Source organism: Prionailurus bengalensis, chromosome E4, assembly GCF_016509475.1.
Source record: "Prionailurus bengalensis isolate Pbe53 chromosome E4, Fcat_Pben_1.1_paternal_pri, whole genome shotgun sequence".
In the NCBI taxonomy this organism is placed as follows: Eukaryota; Metazoa; Chordata; class Mammalia; order Carnivora; family Felidae; genus Prionailurus; species Prionailurus bengalensis.
In genome coordinates, this window is record NC_057360.1 from 13,743,438 (window position 1) to 13,762,469 (window position 19,032).

Here is a 19,032-nt window from a genome sequence, read left to right on the forward strand (position 1 = left end):
CATTTTCTAAGAATATTCTTCAAAGGATTTTTGCAACAAGCATGGAAAAAAAAAGAAGCTTTAACTGTCCAGCAATAGGAAATAAGTTTGGAATATCCATTTAAGGTAACAGTATATAGTGATTAAACTGAAGTAGATATACATGCACTCACTTAGAATATCTCTACGTGGTTTTTAAAATATTTTATTTATTTATTTATTTATTTAGAGAGACAGGGAGAGAGAACACGTGAGCATGAGTGGGGGAGGAGCAGAGAGAAAGGGAGAGAGAGGATCCAAAGCAGGCTCGGCATTATTGTGAGATCATGACCTGAGCCAAAATCAAGAGTTAGACGCTTAACCAACTGAGCCGTGCAGGTGCCTCTCTGTATGTTACCGTAAAGTGAGAAAAGGTGCAGAACAGTACATGGACTCTGCTTCCATTTGAGCATCACATACAAAAAAACCCAGAAGGGCTGAGAATCTGGCATGGAATTTGGCATGAATTGCGTCCTCCCGAACCCCTCCCAATTCATACGCTGAAGTCCTAACCCACAATGTGACTGTATGTAGAAACTGGGCCTTAGGTAGATAATAAGGTTTAAATGACGTTGGTCATAAGGGTGACGCCCTAATCTGATAGGGCTGGTGTCCATGTGTGTGTGGGCATGGAGATGAGGCCATGTGAGGCCACACTGAGAAAGTGGCTTGCAAGCCAGATGAAAAGGTCAGGAAGAGAGGTCTCACCAGAAACCAATCCTGATGGCACCGTGATTTTGGACGTTTAGCCTCTAGAAAATTTCTGTTGTTTAAGCCATCTGGTCTGTGGTATTTTGTTATAACAACCTCAACGGACTAACACAGAAAGGAAACCTTTTCTCATTGTGTGGTATTTTGTACCATTTGTATACTACAGGAGAGATTCTCTTTCCCACTGAAATTGAGACCAGATGTTCATTGGTTAATATAAAAAGTCAGGAGGCACCTGGGTGGCTCAGTCGGTTAAGTATCCAACTTCAGTTCAGGTCATGATCTCATGATTTGTGGGTTTGAGGCCCACAGGCAGAGCCTGCTTGGGATCCTCTCTCTGCTGCCCCACCACTCACTTGCTCTCTCAAAAATAAACAAACATTTAAAAAAGTCAGTTAAAGTGGTAAGGATTTAAAAAAGCAGATATACTTTAATCTTTTTATTTTGACTCAAAGGTATTATCATACATTTACTCACTAATCTTTGAAATAGGGCCAAGACCTTGTATCTGAAAATGAATCTGTTGGTTGGAGTGCCCCAGTGTCTTTATTATAAATTGCACTGCTTAAATTGTTTATAATTCCCAGAGCATGGGAATCCTCGGCTTCAACTATTATCTCTATGAAGAAGAATCCAAGAAAGAATGTATTTAAGGGAAAGGGCACTTAGGAGAAGGTAGGCATTAGAGATAGGGAGAGCAGTCCATGAGAAGCGGTTGGAGCAGCAGACATGACAAGACAGGGCAGTGTAAAAGAAAAAGGAAGGGTTATTAGCATCAAACTTCATGGGTGCCTGGATGGCTGTTGGAAGAGCATGGACTCTAGATCTCAGGGTGGTGAGTTTGAGCCCCACATTAGGTGTAGAGATTAATAATTTAAAAAAACTTAAAAACCCCGTTAAAAAAATAATAAAAACTTCAGGGGTGCTTGGGTGGCTCAGTCAGTTGAGCGTGCAACTCTTGATTTTGGCTCAGGTCATGATCCCAGGGTGGTGGGATTGAGCCCTGTGCTGGGGCTCAGTGCAGAGCCTGCTCAAGATTGTCTCTCTCCCCCGGCCCCTCTCCCCAGCTCACGCACATTATCTCTCTCTCTAAAATAAAAAAAATAAAAAGACTTCAGAGAAATTGGTGGGGGGTGGAGGAAAGTGGGAATGAAGGCTAGAAAAAGCCATTAGATTTGCTGACTCACAGAACATTATTGATTTTCAAGAAGTATTTCAGTAACATTGTGGATGTGGAATGCATCTTGTAAGAGTTATTTTTTAGTGGAATTGCAGATTATAGATTCCACTTCCAAGAAATTTAATTGTAAAGGGAAATGGCACACTAAATTGCAGTTTGAGCAGCAGCACAATCAAGGTACTATCAGAAATGACCAAGTTATACATAGGAATGGGGAGTAAGGAGCCACAAAGAGAGTGAGACTATAATGCAAAATCAAAACAGAAATAAGGATGGGTGATGTCCCTTGCAGAGGTGGGAGGATCAGGGTTAGAAGAGTACCAGAGGTACGTTCTGGGCAGGATGGAGAGAGAATCCTTTCTTGGAGGCAAGAAGAAAGGAAGTGACTGATAAAGATACAGAGAAATTTTGAAATGGAAAAGAGAAGAAGTTAGGGAAACTCACAAGATCACCTAGAAATGTTCAGTAAAACTCAAGAGTCAATGTGAAGGGTCAAGGAAGCAGTGTTACAGTTGGGAGTGTAAAGAAAATGGAGAAGTTTTGGAACTTAACACAGTGAACAAAAGGATGGCTCAGCAGCTGAGAAGATCCAGGCTAGAATGGTCATTTTGACTGCTCCTTTAAATCAAGGATGTGGACTTAGATTCCTTTTTATCCTCCATCATATCTTGCACAGTACAAGCACACAATAAATTTATTGAGTGGGTTATGCTTTTTAAAGTTTGCTTTTGAAGGAGCAAAAAGACGCAAGAAAGAAGAAAATAAGAGAAGTGATAGTTAGAGAAAAGTTTTAGCATTCCCAGGGCATGGGGATCCTACAAGCACTTAGCCTGCTGCATGACTTCACGGTCACTAACTTTCAGTACCAGTTTCATTTCCCGGGCAGCAAACAAGGAGTAATCTCTGCCTCCTTATTATCTTCTAAGAATATCACAAGCTCTTAGTAAAACAATATTTATACATTCTTGTCACCTTATAAACAATGTAGAGTTTTTCCATTTTTACAGATTTGCTTTTCTCTGAACTGTTTCATTGTTATTATAGCTTGACTAGCAAGAAAGAGTCTGGCCTATTGGCACTGATTTTCTTTTGACATTTCAAGGTAACAGGAGGGGAAAAAAGAATATGAGCAATGTAAGTTTGTGACTCATAAAAATAAAATCAAGAAATGAACAGAGGCAACGTGATTACTTTAAACCTTAGTCAATATCATTGCCTTTAAATATTTAAATAAATATTGATTTTGGGATTCCACAGTCATTTCAGCTCATTATTCATTCAAGTCAAGTTACATTTGAACTTCATTGGCATTTCAAAATGCATTTCTTGGAGACACTTTATCTTTGTATCTTACTTATAAAGTGTAAACAAACAAAATAATTTTAATTAGCATTAACTAGAAAACAACTTTCTGAATCATCCATAGCTTGCCATATCCTATCCAATTTTCCCCTATGTTGTGGTAGATTGCATGTCTATTTTTCATCAATAATAAATCAGTTTTGGGGTGCCTGGGTGGCTTAGTCAGTTGCGCGTCTGACTTTGGCTCAGGTCATAATCTCAAGGTTTGTGAGTTTGAGCCCCGCATCCGGCTCTGTGCTGACAGCTCAGAGCCTGGAGCCTGATTCAGACTGTGTCCCCCCCTCTCTCTGCCCCTCCCCCGCTCATGCTCTGTCTCTGTCTCTCTCTCAAATAAACATTAAAAAAAATAATAAAGCAGTAGTTTTCCTTCTGGCTCTACTTATGCTTGTTGTTTGAGTTTATTGAGCATCCAACTCTCCCCACTTGAAAAAAAAAAAGAACAGAAAAATTCACAGTATCTTTTCTGTGACTCTGAATTCATCACATCTGCTTGGAATGTATACTTTAATGTTACGCAGTCCCAGGACTGGAACATGGCATATGGGATTAACTATAGGATATCTGTCTGGGATCAAACTCAATGATAACCATCCTTATGGAATGTTTTAAGGAAATTCTTTGGCAATCACTGAACCCCTGTCCCCATCCTTCATAGATAGAGCAGTAAGTTTTCCAATTTCTAAAATGTCATGATAGTATACTTGAAAACATACTTGTGCTTAGAATTATTTGGAGAATTCTTGAGAAATTATTCTTGAAAAAAGAATGCATCTTTATGTTCTGGAACCTATTTACTGCAACACAGTATACTTTTTTTTTTTTTTTTTTTTAAGTTTTATTTAAGTAATCTCTACACCCGAAGTGGGGCTTGAACTCAGGACCCCGAGAGCTCTTCCAACAGAGCCAGCCAGGCGCCTCAACAGTATATTCTTGAAGACAAGTGTATGAACTTCTATTTTGAAAGTTTGGTCTTGGGGCGTCTGGGTGGCGCAGTCGATTGAGCGTCCGACTTCACCCAGGTCACAATCTCGCGGTCCGTGAGTTCGAGCCCCGCGTCAGGCTCTGGGCTGATGGCTCAGAGCCTGGAGCCTGTTTCCGATTCTGTGTCTCCCTCTCTCTCTGCCCCTCCCCCGTTCATGCTCTGTCTCTCTCTGTCCCAAAAATAAATAAACGTTGAAAAAAAAAAAAAAAGTTTGGTCTTTTGGGGTGCCTGGGTGGCTGAGTCAGTTAAGCATCTGACTTCGGCTCAGGTCTTGATCTCATGGTTCTTGAATTTGAGCTCTCCATCTCTGTGGTCAGCACAGAGCCAGTTTCAGATTCTCTGTCCCTCTCTCCCTCTCCCCAACTCGCATTCTCTCTCTTTCTCAAAAATAAACATTAAAAAATTTTTTTAATTAAAAAAAAATAGAAGTTTGGTTTTTTAAAATGTGTGTACAAATCCTCTGAGTCTGCACTAGCTCTTAGGGCTTTGGCACTGACAACAGGGTTCCAGAGCTGCAGCTGAGGCATATGCCCAAACCAATGGCAGCAGCCACGGGCACAGACAGATTTCCTGCTTCCTCATTTCCCAGGCCCCCTTCACTTCAGTTCCTGTATTTTTGGTTCCAGAATTTCCATTAAAAAGTAGATTCTAAGTCTCCAGTGAAATTGTCCGTGTTTCATCTATTTTTATGAACATTTTAATCAGAGTCCTTGTCTGTTAATCTAATCCTGGATTAGTTATGGGCTGGATTCTATTGTCTATTTTTCTCTTGGTTTTTGGTCATAAGACTCTTATCTCAGCATACCTAATAGTTGTGTTTGTTTCTTTTTTTTTTGAGAGAGAGCACGTGCATTTGGGAGGAGGGAGGGAGGGAGGGAGGGAGGGAATCTCAAGCAGGCTCTTCGCCCAGCACATATCCCCATGCAGGGCTCAATCCCATGACCATGAGATCATGACTGGAGCCAAAATCAAGAGTCAGATGCTCAATCAACTGAGCCACCCAGGCACCCAACCTAATAGTTTTTGATATTCAGTACTGATTATTGAGTATAAAATAACTGAGTATTAAAAATGGAATATAAAATACTGAATGTAAGAAATATTGTGTATGTATGTGATATTATCCTCCAAAATCTTCTAAAGAAGATTCACTCTCATCTCTGCTGATAAAGATGCTAAGCAAAAAGCCTCTGAAAAACAGTGGTTTGATCATCTCAGCCTCCCACCCCGAAACAGCTTTAGAATTCAGCAAAATTTTGAGGAGAAAAATATCTGAGTCCCTCAATTCATTACTGTTTCCTTCTCCCTGAGATCCTGGCTCTCTAAGATTGCAGTTTTGTCTTTCTGGTCCTGGGAAACCCCAGTGTCACTGGTTTGCTTGTTTGTTTTGTCCCCACAACAGTCCTCGGACCAGGCAAAGCCCAGATGCTTGCTCAGGAGCTTTCCCTGCACCCGAAATCTGTAAGCGTCTCCAGGGCAAACGCAGACCACCTTTTCGCAGTTCCTTCTCTGGAATCTTGGCCCTTTCTGTCTTCCTGCTTAAACAGTCTTCTGACTGCTTCATAGAGATGTTTTTGGTATTTATCTGGTTTTCTATTAATTGCTAGAGGGAGCAATGGTCTGTCTCAATTTACTGCATCATACCTGAAAGGGAACTTTATCTAAGCTGCGCTTAAAGTACTGTAAAGGGATAAGCTCATTTGCTAGCAACTATGCAAGAAAGTAGAGAGGGTTTTCTAAACGAGAGAGTTTCTTAGGTCCTCCCAGACACACCTCAGTAGTCAGAAGTCATCACTTCTCATGGCTTCTGACTGGGGGAGAGCGAGCGTGAGAAGAGGATTCTGGTTTCTTCTGGCAATGAAGGCACGTTTAATCAGAGATCCTTGAACCAGCTCCCCTTCTGCCACAGATCACAGATTTCTTAGACAAGAAGAATCTCCTTTCACTTCATATTTCTATCTGTACGTAGGCTGTATCTAAACCTCTATATGTATGATATATATGCATTTATCATTCCTATTTTCCTTTATTAGAGTTGTGAATATTATTTTCATTTTTAATCTTTTTCTTTTAAGCAAAGAAAATTCTGCATCACTGCTCACACTCATTTCTAAGCTTAAGACACGATCCTTGAAAAGCTGGGTCTTAGACTCACAGTCACACTTCACTGAGTTAAAGTAATATCACAAATCACAGTTCCCCACTTTATATGCTATGGTCATTGGGGCGCCTGGGTGGCTCAGTCGGTTAAACGTCCGACTGGCTCAGGTCATGATCTTGCGGTTTGTGAGTTCGGGCCCCGTGTCGGGCTCTGTGCTGACAGCTCAAGCCTGGAGCCTGCTTCGGATTCTGTGTCTCCCTCTCTCTCTGCCCCTCCCCGACTTGTGCTCTGTCTCTATCAAAAATAAATAAAATGTAAAAAAAAAAAAATTTTTTTAGATGCTATGGTCACAAGTATACATGAACAGTTATGTAGAAGGAATGGAATTATATCATCCAAATACCTTTAATAGATGTATTTCAAACTTTCTTCAGAGAATGAAAAGTTAAAGTGAAATAATAAATCTCTAACAACGTTTTTCTAAAAGAATGTAATCAGGTTTTCGCTAAGGACCAAGCAAGCCTTTCTGGTTTATTCTTTGCATAATTATAGATTCAAAGCAGTAACAAAAGCATAGGAGAAATTCTCTCAACCACGAAGAAACATTCACAATGCTCCTGTTTATTTTATTTTTTTTTTTTTTTGGGACAGAGAGAGACAGAGCATGAACGGGGGAGGGGCAGAGAGAGAGGGAGACACAGAATCGGAAACAGGCTCCAGGCTCTGAGCCATCAGCCCAGAGCCCAACGCGGGGCTCGAACTCCCGGACCGCGAGATCGTGACCTGGCTGAAGTCGGACGCTCAACCGACTGCGCCACCCAGGCGCCCCACAATGCTCCTGTTAAGTGACAGGCATTGTGCACCAAGAACCTTTGCCAATATGGTCAAGTCTAGGGACCTCTTATCAGAGTAACATTTCTAAATGCATCAAAATAAAATACACAGTGGCACCTGGGTGGCTCAGTTGGTTGAGCATCCGACTTCAGCTCAGGTCATGACCTCACAGTTCGTGAGTTAGATCCCCGCATCAGGCTCTGTGCTGACAGCTCAGAGCCTGGAGCCTGCTTCGGATTCTGCCTCTCTCTCTGCCCCTCCCCTGCTTGTGCTCTCTCTCCCAAAAATAAATAAACATTAAAAAAATTTTTTTTAAATAATAAACTACACAGAATTGCAAAGCAAGGCAATTTATAATGCTATAAAATATTTTAAAAGTAAAATTTCTGATACACTAAGGTATGTGCTTTATTAACTCCTTAAACCACAAAATCTAGTGTCATACTCAACATCTACCATGATTTTGAATTAGTAACGAGCATAAACAATATTTCAAGATATCTATTTTTGTTTTTTAAATAATTTATTATTTTTTAATTTAAATCCAAGTTAGTTAACATATAGCGTAGTAATGATTTCAGGAACAGAATTTAGTGATTCATCACTTACATATAACACCCAGTGCTCTCCCAACAAGTGCGCAACTCCCCACCCAACACCCTGACAACAACCTTCAGTTTGTTCTCTGTATTTAAGAGTCTCTTGTGGTTTGTCTCCTTCTCTGTTTTTATATCATTTTTGCTTGCCTTCTCTTTTGTTCATTTGTTTTGTACCTTAATTCCACATATGAGTATATTTCAAGATATCTATGATTGTAATGTGATACAAAAATCTTAGTGGTTCCAATTGGTAATAAAATCACAGGTACAGGGGCGCCTGGGTGGCACAATCGGTTAAGTGTCCGACTTCAGCCAGGTCACGATCTCGTGGTCCGTGAGTTCGAGCCCCGCGTCAGGCTCTGGGCGGATGGCTCGGAGCCTGGAGCCTGTTTCCGATTCTGTGTCTCCCTCTCTCTCTACCCCTCCCCCGTTCATGCTCTGTCTCTCTCTGTCCCAAAAATAAATAAAAACGTTGAAAAAAAAAAATCACAGGTACAGCTAGTACTACTGACAGGGTTTACTTTTGTGGAGAGGGGTCTCCGTCTATAGTTGAAGGAAATGCTAAATTTGTTAGAGGTTAGTGGAAATAAAGATATAATTTTTTTCCCCATCGAAGTCCACAGACCCTCTGAATTCTATTCATGGGTCCTCAAGGGTCCCCAGATTCAGAACTCCTGTTTTAAGTATTCCACCCTCTCCCATAAGGCGTGGATGGCCCTAAGGATATCGTGAGTTCTGAGCAAAAAACAAACAACTACTTCTGTACCTGTTTGTCCCAGGCATGAAAAATCCTACTCTTTGGTAAGGTTGCTCTTACTGACTAGAATACAGGGGTTCTGCTTACTAACATGCACATACTTGCCTTGCCCAGGGTCCTGTACCATCCCTGAGAAGCCTGGAGTTAGGTCAGACTTGAAAGGTCATCTGGGACAATAAAAATTCTGTCCCTAGAAACTAGAGGTATGTGCCAGGCCCTCTGCCAATATGTTACTGCATCTGATTCTCACGGCAATCCCATGTTATTATTCCCAGCTTATACAGACTCATTTGTTCACTCACAAAAAGTATACTGGACATTTATTGTATATCTCTTACTAAATTAAGTTGTGTGCCTTAAATATAAGCACAGCTGCTGTCTTCAGACTTTGTAGTATAGCAGGAAAGAAAGGCAGAAATAAATTATATGTTGTGATAAATGTTTTGAAAAGAAAAACAAGTGGCTATTTCAAAAGATAGGGCTGTCAGGGGGGATTTTTCTGGGGTGGGGTGGGAGGGGTAACATTTAGGCTGAAACCAGAAATATGAGAAGGAATCAGTCATGCAAAAAGCAGCAAGAACAAAGGCTCTTAGGCAGGAAAGTTTAGTACGTGTGTGTATGCATATGTGTATTTAATTTCCTGATTTTTAAAAAAAGTTTTTTTAAGTAAGCTCTATGCCCAACATGGGGCTCAAGCTCATGACCCTGAGATCAAGAGTCGCATGCTCTACTGAATGAGCCAGCCAGGTGCTGTCCCTCTTAACCACTTTTTTATGTTTCTTTATATTTGGGGCGGGGGAATGGGCAGAGAGAGAGGGAAAGAGTGAATCTCAAGCAGGCTCCGCGCAGTCAGTGTAGAGCCCAACATGGAGTTCTATCCCATGAACCCTGAAATCATGACCTGAGCTGAAATCAAGAGTTGGACACTTAACTGGTTGACTGAGCCACCCAGGGCCCCCCTCTTAACCATTTTAAAGTGTACAGTTCAGTAGTGTTAGCAATAGCCACATTACAACAGAGCTCTAAAACTCTATGTAAAACTAAAACTCTATGGCCACTGAACAACTCCCCACTTCCCTCTCTCTCAAAACCTTGGCAATGACAGTTCTACTTTCTGTTTCTAAGAATCTGACTACTTCAGATACCCCACTCAAGTGGAATCCTATAGTACTTGTCTTTTTGTGACTGGCTTATTTCACTTAGCACAACATCCTCAAACATTATCCATGTTGTAGCATCTGTCAAGATTTCATTCACTTTAAAGGATGATTAGTATTCTACTGTATGTAAATTGCACATTTTCTTTATGCATTTGCCCATCGGTGGGTATTTGGGCTGCTTCACCCCTTAGCTATTGTGAATAGTGGGACACACGTAGCACCACTGGGTGGTGGAGAAGCCAGCAATGCCGTCAGGCAGCTAAGCCCAAATTGGGCTGTCTGCCCTCCATTTCCAGCTGCTGTCTCAGAAGGCCTTTTTGGGCTGGGATCCCTGCGCTCATGAGGCTCAGCAGGTGGCTGTACATGGGCAGCCAGAAGCCAGGAGGAGGGCAACTGTCTGGAGAGGCGGCAGGGGAGCAGGCTGTCCCGGCCACAGGTATGTGGATAAATCCCAGATGCAGCCTACTCCAGTGTGCACACTCGCCTAAAGGGAAAGCTAGAGGACGTCTAGACTTCAGGGCCGCCGCCTGGGGTAGTGTTCAACAAGAGACCCCTGGAGACCTGATTACTGGTAAGCCCCAAGCGGCCCCCACTGGCGGCCAGTCCAATGGGAGACTGACTGCTGCCTGTTGAGAGCAGCTCCCTGAGAAAGATTTGTGGTGGCTGGTGGGCTCTCTCGGGGCTGCAGGCTTGGCAGGTGGTCTGAGACCACCCTAAACTCCCCAGGCCTGGAGGGCCCAAACTGCCTTCCGCAAGCAAACTGGGTGCACACTGCGCCCCAGCCATCCACAGCCAAGGCAGAAGGGACATGGACCTGGACCAGGCCCAGTGTCTGTGGAGAGGCCAGGTCGCCAGTGCAGGCTCTGAGGGGCGGGGAGGCACGTGCCTCATGCTCCTGGCAAACATAAACCTTCCCAAACGTGCAGGTTCCTCCTGGGGGCAGAGGTAGAGGAATCTGGGCTTCACACCAGGGCAGGGACTACTTATAAAAGCCCCCAAAAGGAAACAATCCAAATACCAACAACAGAATGGAGAAATGAATGTGGTACGGCCACACAATGACACTGCACAGCAATATAAGGTACAACTTAAACACGACACTATGGGTGATTCTCACGAACATCATGTTAATGAAAGAAATCAAAGAATATATTCTGTAAGATTCCATTTATACAAAAACCAAAAATGGGCAAAACTAAGCTGTGCTGGCTTACGTTAGGATAGTTGTTATCCCTGAGAGGAGGATGAGTTACTGAAGGACGAAAGAGGACTTTCTGGACTTCTGGAAATGTTCCGTGTTTGGTGCCCAAGAGTGGGTGTATTCAATTTAGGAAAATTCATCAAGCTACACACTTCTAACATGAGCATTTTTCATTTGAAAAGAAAAACAAATTTAAAGGACCCACCCCTCCTCCCTCCCCAACCTTTGTCTTCCTACCTTCAGGAGACAAGATGCTTTTGACCTTCTGCAGGAAAGGCTGGTCCACAAAAGCCGGCGGCGGACAACTCATCCCCAGTGTTGGGTCCTTACTGTCTACGTCAAACATGATGACGCTGTAGTGGGGCCGCACTGGGAAAGAGAAGCAAACAAGGCTCTGCCTGACACCACTTACACACTTACACCGCATCTCCCCTGTGACCTGTGGGGGCCGCAGCGGCTCAGTTAGGATGACGTGGAGGCTGTGGTTCGCCTGTAAGGGCACTGATGTCACTGTCAGGGGAGTCATTGTCAGTCAGGGGTTTACTGTGAGCACCCCACCTGAGAGGGCATTCATGTCATCTACTTCCACATTTGAAAGCACTTACCAAAGGCTTCCAAATAAATTAATGGGACCCATCCTAGCATAAGTGCTACTTGGTTGAGAGTCTATCTATATAGCAATTTTCAATCCCAACAGAACATTAGATTCACCCTGGGAACATCCTAAATACTTTGAGAACCTGGGCTCCATTCCTGACCAATTGAGTCAAAACCCTGGAGTGGGATGGAACAGGTGTGAGGGGAGATGGGAAGCTTCTGGTGTTTTTCTTCAACCTCCAGGTAATTCTAAAAACATTCAAGAAAGAAAGATTTTGCTAAATGGGTGAGAAAGTACTGATGATGAATCAGATGTACTCCTTGCTATGAAGAAAATGGTTTTTACAAGGAATAAGCCTGCAATGCTACCGACTGATTTTTAGCAAACTTTGAGACTATGATAATGATTATTCAATAAGTAATAAATCATGACGTAATAGGCACCTGGGTGGCTCAGTCGGTTAAGCGTCTGACTGCGGCTCAGGTCATGATCTTGTGGTTCATGAGTTCAAGCCCCGCGTTGGGCTCTGTGCTAACAGCTCAGAGCCTGAAGCCTGCTTTGGATTCTGTGTGTCCCTCTCTCTCTGCCCCTATGTCTCTCTTTCCCTCTCTCTAAAATAAATAAAAATATTAAAAAAATAAAATTAAATTAATAAAATAAATCTTGACTTAGGACTCCTGCAAGCCTGTTAGTATCTACAACACAGATCTCATTTTGGTTTCTTAGACATGTTGGCTCATCAAAGTCCAATGACAACCATTGCCCACATTTGTAGCACTGAGCCCTCCAACAATCTGGAAGGTGGCTGTTAGACATGATCGCCAGGCTGTTCAACACTGACCGACAGGCAATCACAAGGGCAACACATCACGCACGAAGTGCCTGCCAGGAGCCTAGCACGGTTTTAAGTGTTTCCCATGTATTGGCTAGGTTGGGCCTGGGCCCCCACACTGGCCCCAGACTCAGACAGGTAACCTGTGAAACTCTGATATAGTTCAGTTCAGTTTGCAATGACCGTGAACACACCATCTGTCCACCCAGCACCAAAGGACTCACCCCCGGCATCCTGATTTGCCACACCCTCCTGGGAGCTACTCTAATCCAGTGAGAGCCAGAGTATCAGGTATGGAATGGGCAGACCAGGAAGGGTGGGTGGCCTAAGCTCCCCAGGTTCCCTTAAGCCTGGACCAGCCTGACTTCTCCCTGAGGGACACACACTCCGGAAAGCACCAGTCACGGGAGCCTACGTGTAAAGTGGCAGAAGGACCGGAGGAGCGACTGCAGAACATTAACATGCCTTTTGTCCTCCGTCTGGGATACGAATCATTAGAGCAAAATGGAGCCTTCACTCCATCAGAATCCCCGCCGAGTGACATCTATATCAGGGTTTCACATCCTCAGCACGACTGCCATCTGGGGCCAGACGATTCTTTGTCATGGGTGGCCGTCCCAGGCGCTGTAGGATGTTTAGCAGCATCTTCAGGCTCTACTCACACGCTGCCCGGAGCAGCCCTACCCGGTGGTTACAACCACCAAACTCCCGTCTGCAGCCACTGCCCAGCACCCCGCAGGTTTAGTCACTGGGCTACACGAACGCTATCTCTGGCTTCACCTGCAGCTGAAAGATTTACAAAACACCTCGACACACACCCCAAATCCTTTTCCCCTTCTGCTCACCTGACTACAGACGTTAGGTTCCATGGGAAGGTGAGGAAGTGGCAAGGACACAGGGTCAGAAGAGAATCAGGAGAGAAGCCCACTGATCTGTTAGCGCCACAAGGGCAGAAACGGTGTGGGGTTTTTCATTGTTGTTGTTTTTATTATTTATTTATTTATTTGGGCGAGAGAGAGAGAGAGAGAGAGAGAGAGAGAGAGAGAGAGAGAGAGAGAAGGGGAGGGAGAGAGGGAGATAGAGAATCTTAAGTAAGCTCCACGCCTGGTGTAGAGCTCAATGTCGGGCTCGATCTCACAACCATGACATCATGACCTGAGCCGAAATCAAGAGTCAGACGCTTAACCAACTGAGCCACCCAGGCGCCCCAGAAGTGAGTTCTTCTAGCACAGTATTGAGCATATGGCTAGCACTCTATATTTACTGAATCAATATGTCAACCAATGAATGAAGAAATGAACAGGTGAAAGACTGGGACGATCCTAACGCTGCTCTCTTACAGAGGAATTCTAGAAGCCCTTGCAGGTCTGCCAAGCTTGGATTACTCTTCCCTCGACATCCCTCCGAATTCTACAATTGCAGTACCTTCTCTTCCTGCCAGGCTGGTAATATAGTCCAGGCCATCTGCAATGTGGACCTTCATCCGGTCGCTCTGGCAGAAGCCAAACCACTGGGTGGCCACTTCCAACATGGAGGGGTCGATCTCCACAGCATCAATGCAGGACTTCAGGAAATGGTCGTGGACAAACAGGGGGAGGCTGCCCCCGCCCAGGCCTACCACCAACAATGCCAGTGGGGTCTCTGCAATAAAGGAAGAAAGCATCACTTTACTATCTTCTCATGAACAGTTTTGTACCAGCCTCGGGGAGAGTAAAGAGGGCAGGGGAGTCGGATCACTGGCTCTGCCCAGAGGATACAAGATTTATAGGCCTAGCTTCTCCGTCTCATCCCCAAAACGCAGGAGCCAATCTGACATCTACATCTGAAAACTCAACCCTGGCCTCACAATCCTTCCTTTACTAGATCCAGAAGAGGAACCGGTACATGGTTCTTTGGGGACCCTTCAAGTCCCAAGGCACTCAGCTGACATCATACCAAGAGTCCCCACCATGAGCATTAGACTCCCCCTAGGAATTGAGAGGGACAACAGCCAACATCTTGCTCATGATCACAAGGCAGTGTAGATGCAATGCCCTCTGCCCAGCTTTCAACTCAAAGGCCACAACTGCCCTCTCAGACACATCAACCAAGTGAGGGCAATAAATCCAAGTTCCAGAAATCACAGGAAAACAAAGGCCCACATCCTAGTCCTAGGTACAGAGAAACCACAGAAAACACAGGGGGATAGAAGTAGACAAGAAACAAGAAAGAATCACCAAAAGGAGATGTTAAACATAGATTAATGTCTGAGGATTAAACATAAGAACTTACACTCTAGGGACACACATCAACACCAAGACGGGCCAAAAGTACAGGGTGTTTCAATAAGATATACTCAGGACTCTGGGTGAAGACAGTGACAATCTAGACAGGAACATGAACATTTTTGCTACTGTGGTCAGATCCAAACCTGTTACTAGTAGTACAGCTATGACTATACTACCCACAATAAGGTTTTTTTTGTTGTTGTTTAAGTAAAAATTCAAGAAAGAATTGCATTGGGTGCTCAAATAATGCATTACCGAAAGCCAGAAATTCTCCTAGTGCAAAGGTATTTCTGGAGTCATGATTCTTAAGTGTTCTACCTGGTTACAGGAGTAGATACATATGCAAACACTCACCAAACTGAAATACTTAAAATCCGTGTACTTCACCTATCTCATTGAATATATTTCATCGCCTTTTTAAATAAACGAACAAAAAAAATTTAGACATCAACACATGCAGCCTTTTCCAGATTACAATTTGAGGGGAAAGTAACTGGACACTTATGAACTTAGAAGATGGTTGGAAAGAAGAAAGATAAGAATGTATGTGCCTTTGCTGGTCTGTACTCACTGTTCTCAGACCACAAGACAGTTGACGCTGATGACTTCTGTAACCTTACACGCCCCTACTGTCGGAGGCAGTGGCATATGAGAAACTATAATCCTTTTCTAACTGAGGGTCCCGATAATAGGGTTCTGGCCAGCAAAAACGTCAAAGATTTGCCATTCTATTAAAGAACCTCCTGGGGCCGTTCCATAGATCACAAAACGTTTAATTCACTTTTACTGAAAACGAGGTGAACATATAAAGATCCCCCAAACCATTAGTGAAATGCAACTGGTTCTCCCTAAGAAAAACATGAATTTCTCAATTCCTAAAAGGACTTTCCTTAAAAGCTAGAGGTAATATGCAGGAGGGGACTATAACTATGAAGAAGGAATCTGAACAGGGAAAAAAATAACATATCCAGAGGGAAAGCAACCATTCCAAGTGTGGACAGATTTCTCCCCCCAATTATTCTCATCTTTTTTCTCATTTTTCTAAACAGGAGAAAAAATTAGGAGAAAAATACATTTTCCCCATAGACTTTTCCATTTCCCTTCCCAATCTTCACATCTATTTCTTTTTTTTAAAGACTTTATTTTTAACTAATCCCTACACCCAAAGTAGGGCTTCAACCACAAACCTGGTATCACGAGCCGCACATTCCACTGAGCCAGCCAGGCATCCCTCACATTCATTTCTTTGTAAAGACTTTCAAGAGTATTTACCAATCACCAGGGACCCCTTATATCGCAGAGATGCAGGTCCTGGAGAGAAGGTCACAAATGAACTTCCCTACAGGATCTGCATCTCTGATGGACCAACAGCAAAGTCTCAGCAAAGTCTGCCAGGAAGAATCAAACACACATTCATCTGTAAACGCAAGTCAGCCTAGTGAGCAGAAGCACAGGCGAGAACCAGGGGTCTAGGTTCATCTTTTCAGATCTGTCACTACTGCAAAGAGCCTCCAGGCACCTTGGCTTTCCTATCAGGAAGGATAAATTCCTTACTATAAAGTGCCTACAAAAAAGTCACCTGTCAACTACCCTTCTGAGCAGGATGGAACAAGACAGTGTCAATGGACAACACATCACTCTTTTGGCAAAAACTTTCAGTTTCCTTACCAGTAAAATACCAGGCCAGCAATGGTAATGTCCTAAAAAAGAACCTGAGCTGTTTTGGCTCTTTTCCATTCTACACTCGATGATTCTAAAAAGCAAAATGGTCAAGGAGTGGTCAAGGCCTACACAAAGAGGGGAAAGAGAAACACAGTCTGTACAATCCACAGTAGAAAGAGCTGGAGCCTGCAAGGTGGACAGCATTTCCTCCGTGCCATCTATGAGGAGTCTCGAGGCCCCCCACACACAGATGCTACCCTGGGTCTCAATGGTCTCAAGAAAAGCCACCGCTCACCTTCCTCTCACTGCCCGGGGCAAGAGAACATAAGCTCTGCCCACTTAGCTCGCAGCTGTTGACATGCCCTCCAGGAATAGACAGGGGCACAGACACTGGTCCTAGCTCCTTCCAAGACACCCTCCGCCTTCCTGGCTGCTAATATGACTTGTCTAAGATCCGTGTATGCTGCTGCCGAAGCTCTGTTACCTGCTGCTGGGTGGGCATCCCGGCAGGGGCCAGCTCCAGGACTCTGGCTGACAGCTCGGCCTGGATGCTGTCCATGCTTTCGTACTGCTGACCTCGGTGAAGGGCCACGGTGATCAGCCTCTTGAAGCCCACTGATCCTTCAAAACTCTGTCCCAATGTCACCATCTCTGGAAAAGTTTGGTGAGAAGTGCATACGCTGGGACTAGATGGGCCTGAGTTTAAACACCCGTGTGACCACATACTACATGTATGACCTTGGGCAAGAAACTGGATCTCAGAGCCTCAGTTTCCATGTCCTACAATGAATGAACCTGACAGAGTTTATTGTGAGAATTCAACTCCTTAACAGACAGACACACACACACACACACACACACACACACACACACCCGCAGCACCCAGCATGTCTGGCACAACCTCCACGAAGGTTAGTTTGCTCCGTTCCTTTTTTCCTACCTCCAGTACAATTCCATTTCTATCCACCCTGTTGCTGCATTTACCACTTGTCACTTCCGGAACGTGCCCAAGGTTTACGCCTTGCTGCTCTTGTTGCTTATGGGCTGAGCACAGTGCCTGAAATTCAGTGTGCCCACAACAACGATTTGGCTAACAGATTCCTGTGTCAGTAAAGCCACAGGTATTGTCTGCTCTACACGGATGGACGGTGACAGAAAAGCACAGGGTCTCTCTAGGAGGCCATACCTAGGTTGCCCAACTAACGAAGTCACTGTCCCAATGAGGCTATTAGTTCAGCGGTGAGCTGGGCGCCGCATGTCTGTTATCCGAAAGCCTTTGCAAGAACATTTTTAAATTGCCTACTTTGGGCCGGAATGACGCGGAGAAGCCTCAAAACATGGGCCCAATTAGGGCCCTCACGCCTGTCTCTATCCACCAGGAGTAAAGTTATCATCTGCCACGTTCCCGAGTACACACTCAGGACCGCCAGGCCGCGCGTACCTTCTCCCTGGGTTTGATGTATTTGTGCAGCACGCCGCACAGTTCCAGGTAGGTTCCGTACCACTCGAAAGCTTTCTTTCCTCGCTGCTGAAAGAACTTCTCCCAATAGTCCACGGAGCCAAACTCCTTGGAGCTCTTAGGTAAGAGGTTCATATTCTCACTGTCCGACCAGGCTCGTCTCTCCTAGTCCCTGTGAGGTACCATCGGATGGGCTTCCACGCACGCTGGTCCCGGCACCCTCGGTGGAATTCTTTCCACGACTAATGACCACATTGATTTCTCCCCCGCTCAAACCCCAAGGAGACGACGCTTACACGCCACCCGCACGCACGACACACTGAACCAAACACACGCTCAGCCCTCCTGCCGGCTTCCAGCCCCAGCCCCACGTGCGGAGCCCCTCACACTTGCCCACAGATGGGCTTCAGAACTGGCAAGCACATCCGGGTGCGCAGCGTCGCGATTGGTCGGCCACCCGGGCCCTCCCAGCGTCTCATTGGTCACTGCTTTTGGTTTCTGGCACCTCATTGGTTGCGAGTTGCACGCCGCACGCCTGCGGCAGCGCCGCAGTCACCCAGCGTTTATCTACGCGCGGCAGCAGGGGGCGTGGCCGCGGGTGTGAGTCCCGGCGGAGGCGGTGTCGGGGCCTCGGCGGCGGGTTTGCGTCCGAGCGCCGCGTGGGGGCAGCCTTCCTGGGTCCCGGCTTCTGCGCCGCCTCTGAGAGCGCGCGCGTCCTGGGCTGTGTGTTCGCCTTCTCTCCGAGCCGGCCCGGTGGCTACTTCTGATGTTGAAGGGCCGAGCCGCCTGACCGAGGGGACGCGAGGAAGAGGAGGCCCCGGAAAAAAAAACAAAACCCAAAGAGGAGGCCCCAGGAGCTTAGAGGGAGTGAGGGAAGGAAAGAGTAGAGCCCCACCTTGGCAAAAGAAAGTAGTCCCAGCCAGGTTACCTGCTGCATCTCCCGCCTCGCCCTCCCTTAGTTTAACCACTTTACTTGTGTCATTGAGGTTTAATTTGGAGAAAATTGGCACTTGGCGGTACTTTTTCTGCATCAAAATGCAGGATCCCAGTACTAATGTAATGACCTGAAAATTCAGAAGAGTAACAAGTATGTATTGAGAGGTGCCGGCTCACCCTGTAATCCCCCGAAAGCACGGTATGCAAAATGTAACCCTCCTTTTGAGAAACAGCCTTCTTAGGCTGTCATTCTGATGTCATCTATCAGTAGGTGCTACCGCCTACTTGGTGTGTTTAATGAATAAACTTTACTTTCAGATGCTCATCTTATCCTAATGTCCTAAGGGTGTTCCTGTAAGGGCACTGGTGCCAA

The 19,032-nt window shown here is 45.0% G+C and overlaps 1 protein-coding gene across 1 annotated transcript in view; it reads right to left on the reverse strand.

Moving 5' to 3' along the window:
• VAMP4 (vesicle associated membrane protein 4) overlaps window positions 1–18,123 on the reverse strand; it is a 50,307-nt gene extending 32,184 nt beyond the window's left edge. The window contains exons 1-3 of the mRNA XM_043568875.1: window positions 17,706–18,123; window positions 13,761–13,976; window positions 11,143–11,274 (exon numbers count right to left, since the gene is read on the reverse strand). The gene's annotated coding sequence lies outside the window, so the exon portion shown is untranslated. The remainder of the gene's footprint in view (window positions 1–11,142; window positions 11,275–13,760; window positions 13,977–17,705) is intronic.
• Between the last annotated feature and the right edge of the window lie 909 nt (window positions 18,124–19,032).